The 13,238-nt window shown below is 37.7% G+C and overlaps 3 pseudogenes across 3 annotated transcripts; all 3 read right to left on the bottom strand.

Moving 5' to 3' along the window:
* Positions 1 to 2,412: 2,412 nt before the first annotated feature.
* Positions 2,413 to 3,885, bottom strand: LOC146574833 (transcription factor HES-5-like; annotated as a pseudogene). The gene is made up of 2 exons (XR_014892498.1): positions 3,750 to 3,885; positions 2,413 to 3,634 (listed from the first exon to the last, which is right to left on the bottom strand). The product of XR_014892498.1 is annotated as a transcription factor HES-5-like (transcript).
* Positions 3,886 to 6,616: 2,731 nt separating this feature from the next.
* On the bottom strand, positions 6,617 to 7,542 carry LOC146574832 (transcription factor HES-5-like; annotated as a pseudogene). Its single transcript, XR_014892500.1, has 2 exons — positions 7,420 to 7,542; positions 6,617 to 7,306 (listed from the first exon to the last, which is right to left on the bottom strand). The product of XR_014892500.1 is annotated as a transcription factor HES-5-like (transcript).
* Positions 7,543 to 11,092: 3,550 nt separating this feature from the next.
* LOC146574831 (transcription factor HES-5-like) lies at positions 11,093 to 12,465 on the bottom strand (annotated as a pseudogene). The gene is made up of 2 exons (XR_014892499.1): positions 12,343 to 12,465; positions 11,093 to 12,229 (listed from the first exon to the last, which is right to left on the bottom strand). The product of XR_014892499.1 is annotated as a transcription factor HES-5-like (transcript).
* Between the last annotated feature and the right edge of the window lie 773 nt (positions 12,466 to 13,238).

The following is a 13,238-nucleotide window of genomic DNA, read 5'->3' as shown; positions in this document are numbered from 1 at the left end:
CTGTAGTTTATTGCATTACTCAAGTACTCAAGGCAATAATTGTGTTGTTGCTCTTGTGTCAGTGACATGTGCCTTTTAGTCAATGGGAGTAACACGTTGATCTGGGTTTCCCACACTCACTCCCTGTGCTGTTGTCAGTGAGCCACAAAGAGACTTTAGTGGCAGATGCTGCCTGTGTGTTGCAGTAGAAAGAAAGCATTGCATCACCAACCATCTGGAGGAAAGGATCCCATTGGCTGGCTCTGAGTGGTAGTAAAATTTGAAATTGTGGTGAAAATCTGCCATAATCAGAGTAGTTTCACATCATATTTTCAGGTTGCAATCACTGTGATGGGGTGTTCATGGGGATTGCTGAAGTGTGCCAAATCCCTTTGCAGTAATAAAAAGCTGCTGGTGCTTTTGCCACAGTCCTCCAAAATTAGCAGGTGCCTGCCTACAAATAGACTTTCATTAATGGACTGCACACGTGCAGGTGCTACACAGTGGATGGGCTTCTCAGCAAATAATTGCCCATTAAGCCTTGAATGCATTTCTTGAACCCCAGGATATACATCTATAACACATTTTGAGTTTGATCAAGCATTGTTTATTTAAACTATTGTTTGTAATGATAAAGGAATTGTTTCCTTTTGGAAAGCCAGATATCATAAGCAATATACTGTAACTTGGACTTCAGCTGTTATTCTCTTAGTTAGAAAAAGAAAAAGTATGATGGCCCGTGCGATTTTGTAATTTGAGGAGGGTTTAGACTCCTGATTCCTTGTTAATCTGTCAGGGCAAAGGTCTGGATCTATTGTCCCACAGCAGCTATGTGAGTGAGTTTTGCCTGGTTTCCCACACAATTCCCTTTCACTGCTTTCACTGGAAGAACAATAGAAGTGTGCCTCATTATACAACACATTAGATACATTGTCTGACGTCAAAGGGATGTGTTTAAAGTTACATTAAAAAAAAAAATGAAAACATGCACGAATGCACAAAAACATGAATTGGTTTGATGGCTTAATGTTGTTCAATTAAATACAGTGACACAAAACGAATAATTCAGCTTCATTAAATGAGTTTCGATTATATTGCTCCAGACTTTGATAATTTAGTTAAATAAAACATGTGTAGTTTGATTGTCTGTTAAATTTCTTGAAAACTGATAGCCTGGTTTAAAGATGAATTACATTTATATAAATTGGCATGTTTTTTTAAAAAATATTTATGTTAAACGTCAACAAAAAAAAACATGTCTACTCACTGTACTGAACAGAGAAACAGCTGTCTTTATAAAAGACACAAACAGATTGTGTTTCACATAAAGCAAGGTAGATGTTTACAAAGTTATGAGCACCAATTCATGACTTTGTAGCGACAAGTTCACACCGTATATATTCTGCCAAACTATGAGAATACTATGTGATCATGAAATGTTTTTTGGAATTGGACTTCTCTGTATGTTATTTTTAAACTTTTTCTCTCTCTTTGAATTGACTGTAAGTGCTGAAAATTGCTAGTAGGAAAAATACACAGTTTTTGTGCTGGACAAAGTCATCTTGTCCATGTCACATGTGTGTCCTCTGTCTCTGGTTATAGCTGCTCTCAGTTTCCCACACTCAGTATTGAATCATGTGGTCAGTGCACGACAAAAGGACCCTGAAAAGACATTATATAAAGGTTTGGCTGTGCTTTGACTGAAACTGCGTGACGTCACTAACCATCTGGAGGGAAAGTACATGATTGGTTGGCATGACCAGGCCTGATAAAAATCCCAAATTACTGTCAAAACCAAATCAGTTGTTTATAACTAAAACAATCTGCACCTAACTATTACACTTAATGGAGAAATTTTGGATTGCACATAACCAATTAGTGATCGATAGTTAAGGACTCACAGCCTAATTTGGTTCTAAAGTGTGCCAACAATCCACCGCTGAAAGGATGTTAGTGACATATTTTATGTACATTCATTTTGGACGCTTATTAATAAGAATAAATATTTGCATGTTAAGTATCTTAACACCTGTATGTTTAACATGATCGGTTTTCAGCATTATGCCACCATATTCCATTTCACTCTCTGTCTACCGAGGACAAAGATCAACATTCATTGTCCCCACTGGGGCTCTGTGAGTGAGTCTCTTCTGGTTTCCCACACTGCGTCCTTTCACTGCTTTCACAGGAAGAACAATGGAAGCGTGTCTCCTTACCCATAACATTAAAAGACAATAGTTATCGTTGAAGTTTTGGCCCTCCCATGGCCTGGGGACTGCTCCAAAGTGGTGGCCAATAATTTGTTGATATTTGAAGCTCAAGAAAAAAAAACATTTAAATTTGAATTTTTATATTTAAATGAAGTCCTCTTCCAGTTGTGAATTTCCACTTTTTGATTGAATTATGGATTGACAAATGAACAAAACCTTGTATGATCACAATATTTCTTTATTAAGACACACTCAGTATTAACATTTTATAAAGGCTCCAACGGGAGGTAGATAGAGGTGATGATACATCACAACAGCCTGGTACCGTACTCAAAATGAGTGGAGGATCAGTCATCTTTACAAAAGACACCAACAGTATGATGTGAATCTTCATATCAGACTTTCATAAAACATGCTCGAAAAGGCATTATCTTAAAACAATCACAAAGTGATCCAAATAAGTCAATCCACTGTCTATACAGTGTATTTATCAACTTAAATGCATTTAATTGATACACCAATGATTCTAAAAATGAAAAATAATCTGACATTGTGTCATTCCCATAGGGATTATTTTTTCTAGTTCTTTTTTTTTTTTACATGAAAAAGCAGAATAACAGGTTATGAAAACATCTGTACATACAGAAGAAAGTTTTCATGTTGACATGATGCTTTCTGTCTTTAGTCAAAAGTTATTGTTTGGGTCAATAACAAACTAAAGATAACAAATGTTAATATAACATCATCAGTACCTGAAGAGTAGGTAATATTAATAATTTCAGATGCAATCAGATTTCATTCATGCAATGTGCATGACAAGATATGTTGTTTCAAAAAACAAAATACTTTGTTTCTTTGATTTCCTCAGGAAAAAAAAAATCTTCCACTAAAAACCAAAAAAAGTAAATTGTTCTGTATGAACAAGAGGAAAAATCTTAAAAATCTCTGAATTACAGAAGAATGCGGCTCTGAATTCTTTGACCAATATGATCATTGAAGTTAGTAAGGCTGACTGAAGACTGTAGGTTTCTACCACGGCCTCCAGAGGGAGCTGGTGAGTGTGTTGTCTTTGGTGATGCTGGTCTGGACTGTGTAGCTCAGAGGAGAGAAGTCAGCCTCACTCAGGGTTTAACAGAGGAAGTGTGCAGCTGCTTGATGTGGTTCAGCAGGTTTCTCTGGGACTGAGTCTTCACCTCCACCTTTGACAGGAAGTTGACCATCTCTTGGGCACACCTGGAATAGCTCTGTTCAAGAACTCATGATTCTGTGGTTTGACGCTGCTGCAGTCTTCTCAGGTAGCAAACGGTCATCTCCAGGACGTCTGGCTTCTCCAGTTTGGAGTCTGGGTGCTGTTTGAGGGGCTCAGGACCCAGAAGAGACTTGAGCTGTTCAATACTGCTGTTGATTCTCTCTCTGCAGATCTTCTCCACCAGAGGCTTTCTGAGCTGCAAGAAGAAGAACAAAGTCATTAATAAAACAGTTCTGGTGCATAGTTTTATTGTTATCAAACAAAATCTTTCATGAATAATGAATGACATTCTGATCTGATCTCCAATTTACCTCATGATTCAAAGAGAGATGATCACATCACATGGTCCTGAGAATTAGTCATTACTGGAGAGACTGTAGCTGCCATGGCTGGATCTCTGTGCTGTAGAGGTCTCTGTAGAGAGACTCTGATCACTGCTGCCTTCATCCCTCCTATTTATACTCCCACATCTCCATATGAATGTGTGGGTCTTGGTCTGACTGGAGTTTCTCACAGTTTTGACCAATCACAGAGCTGTCAATTAGAGAAAAGAAATCTTGCCCGCCACATTGATACATCCCAGGGGAACGAGTGGAGCACTTTTGGGTGGGTGTGTCAGCGTAAAAGAAAAGCTCTGTGTGAATCTGAGAAAGTGGTGACCCTGTAGAGGATACATCTGCTGCCTGATGCTGAGATCAGTGACTTTGACTCGGCACACGCTTTTCAAATCAAACTGTTTCTCTGATTAAGATACTTTTCAAGTCTCACCTGACACCCACTTAGTGTCATTGATTATCCTGAAAGTAACATTTTTGGTTCTCACACAAACTCAATCAGACATCAGATGGTCTGTGTGTTTTTCTATGGAAAAATCATTTAATGTCAGATCTGATCTTTTCCTTCTGACATGAAGTTCAACTCATGTGGCAAAGTTACCAAATTTCTGAAGTGTTGTAGAGAATGTTTAAAGATTAAATAAAAAAATCACTGAGATAGTTCTGCGAGGAAACTACAAAATAATAGCAGTGATAATAACAAAAAATATTGTTTCATTATAACATATAGAATGGATTTATCTTTTTTTTTTCTGATGTCCAGATGTAGCAGGTGTGTTTTTTGCTTTTCAGTTTGTGGTTGGTGTGAGCAGATAGTTGTCCTCACTTTCCCACACTCAGTGCTGAATGATGTGGTCAGTGCACTACAAAGGTCTTTGAAAGGAGCTTTTGTGATGGTCGGTGGCCGTGTCTTCCAACAGAGACAGAGCCTGACGTCAACAACCATCTGGAGGGAAACAACATGATTGGTTGACTCAAAATTTACTCAAATTTCAAAAGCTGAATATTTTTGCTTTCTGTAATAATATACAATCCATGATCCACTATTTCAGTTTACAGTTGGACAAAGTTTGAAAATTGCCCATCATGAAACTTTCATGTTTTCACAAGCTCCAAATCTCATGTTCTGAAATGCAGGAGAAGGTCAAGGCAGCTGTTTCCTGAAGTGTGCCAAATCCCTCTGGACAATAGTCAGAAACCCGTGTGGTGAAGAATGCAAATCAACTTGAACTGTGACCCTCCTTCTCTTTGGTCCTGGAGAAGAAAAAGGCTCCTCAAGATGTAATTTTATCTACATGTACAATATGTATGGATCTGTGTGAATTCTGGTAAATATATGTATTATAGATTAAAACAGCAGGTCACAGTTTGGGGGTAAAAAAAAAAATCACAAACACTTTAAAGTTATGATCATAAAAATGTTTATAGATATTGTAATCTCATAAATTCCTCCATTAAATTACAACTACATTATTTCTTAAGTGCTACAAAACTTTGGAGATCAGCAAATATTTTCATGTTATTTTATTTCATGGTATGTTAAAAGTAACTAATCCCATACAAATGTGTTGTTGTTTTCCATCATCAGTTTTCATTCCATCATACTACCTTTCGACATGTTTCTCCTCAGGACAGAGGTCAGCATCTGTTGTCCCGCTGGGGCTCTGTGAGTGAGTTTCTTCTGGTTTCCCACACTCTGTCCTTTCACAGTGTCACTGGAACAACAATAGGAGTGTGTCCCCTTACCCATCATGTGAAGAGACAATAGTTATCATGAAAGTTTTAGCCTCCAAGTAACGACTGCTCCAAAAATGGTGACTGCTTAAGGAAAACATGACACACATATCATTACTTATCGGACTATTTCAATCAAGCTATTGCATATACAAAAAGTCCCATATGAGTTATAACTCATCAGATATTTTAATTTGATTTGAATATTATTGTCATTTTAATTTCTGTGACATTTGGATTAGAATAAGGCTCCAGATATGATCATGAAGCCCTCACCTGTCACCCTACTACACCATAGTCCTGGTGTGAGCTTTGCTGTTTTTACAATATATAGTGATATTGGCCCAATAAATGTATAGGATGCCTAGATGAGTGATCCACTATCACTACAAGACATATATGCGTAACATAGAATGAAATGATAACAGAAACACTTTGATGTCCTTTCAGTGGTTGTTTATTAAGATAAACAGAGCGTCAAGTTTATATATGAGAGTAAGATAAATGATGATGCATCACAACAATAACTTGGTAACATCACCAAGACACTGCACTCAAAATGAGTGGGGGACCAATCATCTTTACAAAAGACACAAACATTATGACATGAATCTGCATGTCACATTTTCATAAAATACACTTTGGAATAAGCACAAACTGCACTTTATAACAAAGACAAAGAACAAAGGGATTCTACAACAAATCACATTAAAACAATCACAAAGTGATATGAATAGATGAACCAAATCCACTGACTTTACAGTGTCAGGTATATAATCCTCTTAAACAAAGGACAAAAATAAATCTGGCTCTGACACAGAACAATGCAGAATAATCACAAAGATTAAAATTAGTTTAGAAGAAACATCTCAGCAACATTTGAGCAATCGTGTGTTATCAACATGATAAAATTCAAGAAGTAATAAACTTCATTTCAACATAAGTCACCACAATGTGATGCACATTTTTACATACACTGCTAGTAAATATCAGCAGTAAATGCAAATTGGAACAAGAATGTCAAATGTTCTTTCTTAACATGAAAGAGGAGCTTGTTTCATTCTTTCCATAGGAAATATTTGTTACATGAACATGTGAATTATGCCTGGTTTTACAAACACCTTCTGTACATACAGAAGAAAAAGTTCCTTAAATCTTTGACCAACGTGGTCTCCAAACATCTCTGTGGTATGACAAGAGGCTTTCTCTCTTGACTTGAAAGATGTTGTTGGTGTCATTTGCTCAGGAAATATCATCTTGCATGAAGAACAAAACAAAGAAAAACCTTCTGTACATACAGAAGAACAAGTCTTTGAATTTTCTTTCCCTGCAATCGTTGACCAATATGATCAGTGTAGATTATTTAGTAGTGATTCCAGTCTGCAGGTTTCTACCACGGCCTCCAGAGGGAGCTGGTGAGTGTGTTGTCTTTGGTGATGCTGGTCTGGACTGTGTAGCTCAGAGGAGAGAAGTCAGCCTCACTCAGGGTTTAACAGAGGAAGTGTGCAGCTGGTTGATGTGGTTCAGCAGGTTTTTCTGGGACTGAGTCTTCACCTCCACCTTTGACAGGAAGTTGACCATCTCTTGGGCACACCTGGAATAGCCCTGTTCAAGAACTGATTCTACGGTTTGACACTGCTGCTGCAGTCTTCTCAGGAAGCAAACAGTCATCTCCAGGATGTCTGCCTTCTCCAGTTTGGAGTTTGGCTGCTGTTTGAGGGGCTCATGACCCAGAAGAGACTTGAGCTGTTCAATATGATTCTCTCTCTGCAGATCTTCTCCACCAGAGGCTTTCTGAGCTGCAAGAAGAAGAACAAAGTCATTAATAAAACAGTTTTGGTGCATATTTTTAGTGTTATCAAACACAATCTTTAAAGAATAATGGATGACATTCTGATAATATCCAATTTACCTTATGATTCAGAGTCACATGATCCTGAGAATTAGTCATTACTGGAGAGACTGTAGCTGCCATGGCTGGATCTCTGTGCTGTAGAGGTCTCTGTAGAGAGACTCTGATCACTGCTGCCTTCATCCCTCCTATTTATACTCCCACATCTCCATATGAATGTGTGGGTCTTGGTCTGACTGGAGTTTCTCACAGTTTTGACCAATCAGAGAGCTGTCCATTAGAGAAAAGAAATCTTGCCTGCCACATGCTCAGTGGTCATATTAGTAGGGGACAATTGATACATTCCAAGGGAACAGATGGAGCACTTTTGGGTGGGTGTGTGTGTCAGCGTAAAAGACTCCGAAAGCTCTGTGTGAATCTGAGAAAGTGGTGACCCTGTAGAGGATACATCTGCTGCCTGATGCTGAGATCAGTGACTTTGACTCGGCACACGCTTTTCAAATCAAACTGTTTCTCTGATTAAGATACTTTTCAAGTCTCACCTGACACCCACTTAGTGTCATTGATTATCCTGAAAGTAACATTTTTGGTTCTCACACAAACTCAATCAGACATCAGATGGTCTGTGTGTTTTTCTATGGAAAAATCATTTAATGTCAGATCTGATCTTTTCCTTCTGACATGAAGTTCAACTCATGTGGCAAAGTGACCAAATTCATTTCCCAAGTGATGAAGGACACTAGAAAACAATATCATTCATAATAATGAACAGTACTGTTTCATTATAACATATAGTATGGATTTTTCTCATTTTTTCTGATATCCAGATGTAGCAGGTGTGTTTTTTGCTTTTCAGTTTGTGGTTGGTGTGAGCAGATACCTGCTCTCACTTTCCCACACTCAGTGCTGAATGATGTGGTCAGTGCACTACAAAGGTCTTTGAAAGGAGCTTTTGTGATGGTCGGTGGTCGTGTCTTCCAACAGAGACAGAGCCTGACGTCAACAACCATCTGGAGGGAAACAACATGATTGGTTTCCTCCAGATATGCTAAAATTTGAATATATAATGCAAATACATTTAGATTCTCTGATAATACAAAACTTGGTTTTCTGTTTTTCAGTTTGCAGTTTGGTTAAATTCACTTAATTCCAATTTTATCACAAACACCTGCTGCAGATTATAAATGAGGCGGTCCACACAGCTGTTTCCTGAAGTGTGCCAAATTCCTCTGGACAATAGTCCGGCACTCGTGCATGGTTAGGATGCAAATCAACTTGTACTGTGACCATCTCTGTCTGAGGTTTCCCACCCTTACTTCGTTAAAGTTTTTCCCACTGGGTCTCTGAGAGTGAGTCTTGTCTATTTTCCCTCTATTTTCTATCTTTTTACTGCTTTTTCTGGTGGATCAATACAGTTTTGTCTGAATGCTTCATTTAAAAGTTTTCAAATTCCAGCAGATCAAACTGGCCACATTTTCCCACCTAAATAACTACACAAAGGAAACTTCCTTGTGGAGTTTAACTTAACTTATGACCCATTGCAAACAAAAAAAAGTGACAACTCAGTCTGTCATAAATGTTTTTAATCAGGAATATTCTCATTGTTCCACCAGACGTGTTAAACCATAGGCTACACAGTAAATCAAAACACTCATTCAAGATGTGTATGGTGAAAACTATATGGAAACTGAGATCATATACAAAGTTTGTATCATTTCAAAAACGTGCAATATTGCATTTAACAATCAAATTGGTTAAAAGGAAAATGCTAATATTTTTTTATGAAGTCATCCTATCCAGCTGTAACAGATGTACCATCTGTCTTGTGGATTGTAGTTGGTGTGAGCAGACAGTTGCTCCACATTCCCACACTCAGTGTTGAATGAGGTGGTAAGTGCACCACAAAGGTCTTTGAAAACAGCTTTTGTCATGGTTTGTGGTTGTGTACTCAGACAGAGACAGAGTCTGATGTCACCAACCTTTCTGGAGGGAAACAACATGATTGGTGTTTTCAACCATGTGATAAAATCCCAAACTAAAGTCAAAACCACATCAGCTGTTTCTCATAATAATATGCACTTGCCTATTCAAGTTATATCTGTTGAAAATGTTACGTTTTTACACAAATTTATCTTGGTGTTAATGGTACAGAAACTGAATAAATGTTATTTAAAGTGTGTGTGTGTGTGTGTGTGTGTGTGTGTGTGTGTGTATGTATATATATATATATATACATATATAAACACCCAGCACGCCCCTGCGGGCGGTTTTTCCTTCAAGCTCGAGTCCTCTATCAGAGGCCTGGGAACTTAAGGGTCCTGCGCAGTATCTTAGCTGTTCCTAGGACTGCGCTCTTCTGGACAGAGATCTCCGATGTTGTTCCCAGGATCTGCTGGAGCCACTCGCCTAGCTTGGGAGTCACCGCACCTAGTGCTCCGATTACCACGGGGACCACTGTTACCTTCACAACCACATCCTCTCGAGCTCTTCGCTGAGCCCTTGATATAGGATAGGATATATATATATATATATATATATATATATATATATATATATATATATATATATATATATATATATATATATATATATATATATAGATAGATAGATAGATAGATAGATAGATAGATAGATAGATAGATAGATAGATAGATAGATAGATAGATAGAAACTATATACATCTCTTTAAAAATATTAATATAAATAACAATAGGAAAATATACTAGCTACCTACAGATATTAGAATACAAATTAAGAAATAAGCTCTGGTTTTTGGGGGTGGGGCTGCAAAATATTGGTAGAAAATGATGTGCAAAGTCATCAAGCTGTTAAACATTACAGTTTCAGAAACAGGGCTGAGAGACTTAGAATCTGTTTCTGATGTGTGCTAAATAGACAACAGTTCACAAATGCTGAAATGGTTTAGATTACTATTTTTTTTTAAATTTACTTTGGGAACACAGAGATCAGTATTTTCATTTCATTTTTTGTGTGTATGTGTTTATGCCTTTTAAATATTTTAACTTGCATCCACCCTCACTCACCGAGATTTAAAAAACGTGCAGTCTTATAACACTATAGTTCTAAGACCTTTGCAGTGTTGTTCTATTGGTGTTGTCATGTACTATGACTAGCTATTCAGTATTTTAAACCTGTCTGTTATGTATGATCAGGTTCCACTTTTCATTCAACCATATCACCTTTCCTGCTTTGTCTCCTCAGAAAAAAGGTTGGCATGTATTGCCCCCCTGAGACACAGTGAGTAAGTTTTCTCTGAGTTCCCACACTCTGTCTTTTCACTGCAAGTTTTATCTTCTGGAACTGAGAACTGCTCCAAAGTGGTCACTTGATAATTTACCTTGATCACATACACAGAGCTCCTGCGAGACATGTATTATCTAACTTTGATATTTTGAAAGCTCTAAATAATTTACAATTGTAATACATTAATAAGAACTTCTTCAAATATCATACTTTATACTACTGTATAACATTACCATATTACAATATTATATTACAATATTATGCTATATAAAATACTGTATGGGATTTTTAAAGGAATGATGCATACTCACTGCAAAATAAATAAATAAATAAATATATATATATATATATATATATATATATATATATATATATATATATATATATATATATATATATATATATATATATATATATATATATACACATAATGACACAGGAACAGAAAAAATATTTTGATTTCAATGTTTATTAAGTTAAACTCAGTATTATCTGTTTTATATATAAAAGCTCCTATTGGAGGACGATAGAGGTGATGATACATCACAAGAACAGCTTTATCAGCAGGACACTGAACCCAAAATGAGTTTAGGATCAGTCGTCTTTACAAAAGACTTAAACATTATAACACAAATCTTCATATAATGTGCTCCAAAATGAGCATAAACCACACTTTATAACAAGCGTGAAGAAAATAACGCTAAAGCGCATCATATCACAATGATCACAATTTGACATTATTACTTAATACAAAGTAAAGTCGATATACATACATATATATATATAAAGTTCACATGCTTTACAGTCTAGACATGCTTCTATACCCTCTTATACAAAAGGATAAAAATAATTTCACAAGTCCATCCTGAGTAATTAAAACATATATACTTAAATACAATGCATTTAGTTTAAAATAAAACCTTCTGTAAACACAGAAGAAAAAGACTGACCAACATGGTCTTTAAGCTTGTCTATTGCATGACAAAATGTTTTCTCTCTCTATTACAAAGATGGTTGGTGTCATTTCCGCAGGAAATATCATCTGTGACCAAGAACAAATACACACAAAGTAAAACCTTCTGTACATACAGAAGAACAAGTCTTTTTTTAAAAAAAGAAAGAAGAATCCTGTAATTTCTGACCAATACGATCATTGCACTTAATGAGTTTGACTCCAGTCTGCAGGTTTCTACCACGGCCTCCAGAGGGAGCTGGTGAGTGTGTTGTCTTTGGTGATGCTGGTCTGGACTGTGTAGCTCGGAGGAGAGAAGTCAGCCTCACTCGGGGTTTAACAGAGGAAGTGTGCAGCTGCTTGATGTGGTTCAGCAGGTTTCTCTGGGACTGAGTCTTCAGGTCCACCTTTGGCAGGAAGTTGACCATCTCTTGGGCACACCTGGAATAGCTCTTATCAACAGCTGCTGAGTCCACTGGATGACACTATTGCTGCAGTCTTCTCAGGTAGCAAACGGTCATCTCGAGGATGTCTGGCTTCTCCAGTTTGGAGTCTGGCTGCTGTTTGAGGAACTCAGGACCCAGGAGAGACTTGAGCTGTTCAGTACTGCTGTTGATTCACTCTGTGGATCTTCTCCACCAGAGGCTTTCTGAGCTACAAGAAGAAGAACAAAGTCATTAATAAAATAATTCAGATGAACAGGTTTAGCTTTATCAAATGCAATCTTTCATGAATAATGAATGACATTCAGATGATCTCCAATTTACCTTATTAGTCAAAGCGAGATGATCCTGAGAATTAGTCATTACTGGAGAGACTGTAGCTGCCATGGCTGGATCTCTGTGCTGTAGAGGTCTCTGTAGAGAGACTCTGATCACTGCTGCCTTCATCCCTCCTATTTATACTCCCACATCTCCATATGAATGTGTGGGTCTTGGTCTGACTGGAGCTTCTCACGGTGTTGACCAATCAGAGTGCCTGACATAAGAGAAAAGAAATCTTGCCTGCCAGATGCTCTGTGGTCATATTAGTAGGGCACAATTGTTACATCCCAGGGGAACAGGTGGTGGACTGAAGTGGAGATGGAATAAAAGACTGAGAAAGCTCTGTGTGGATCTGGGAAAGTGGTGACCCTGTAGAGACTATTGATCTGATGCCTGGTGCCAGTGACTTTGACTGGGCACACGCTTATCAACCAGTTACAGCTGTACAAGTGCATATACAGACCATGTATCAGTGAAAAATTCAATTTCACTCCTACTGTTTCTCTGCTTCTGATGTCTTCACTCTTCTCACATTTGCTGTGAGCTAAACTGTGCTCGGGACACTGTGTAATGGCTCAGTCAGAAATTGCATGTTCTTTGTACTAAGAAGCTGATCCAACTGATGAAGACTTTTCCATTATCAACTACAACTCTACCAGGAAAGGTCTGGATAAGTATGCAGTTTTTCTCTGACTCAGGTGTCAGATATCCATATCTAGTAAGTGTGTCCCCTGTCTTGTGGTCTGTAGTTAGTGTGAGCAGGAAGATTTCTCACTTTCCCACACTCAGTATTGAATGATGTGGTCGGTGCACTACAAAGGTCTTTGAAAGGAGCTTTTGTGATGGTTGCTCGCCGTGTTTCTAACGGAGACAGAGGCCGACGTCACCAACCATCTGGA

Source organism: Mchenga conophoros, linkage group LG5 (assembly GCF_057382185.1).
Source record: "Mchenga conophoros isolate Kocher_MC1m ecotype Shallow Benthic linkage group LG5, M_conophoros_male_GT1.1, whole genome shotgun sequence".
Taxonomy (NCBI): Eukaryota; Metazoa; Chordata; class Actinopteri; order Cichliformes; family Cichlidae; genus Mchenga; species Mchenga conophoros.
Note: the sequence above shows the minus strand (reverse complement) of the source record. Positions and strands in the feature narration are given on the sequence as shown.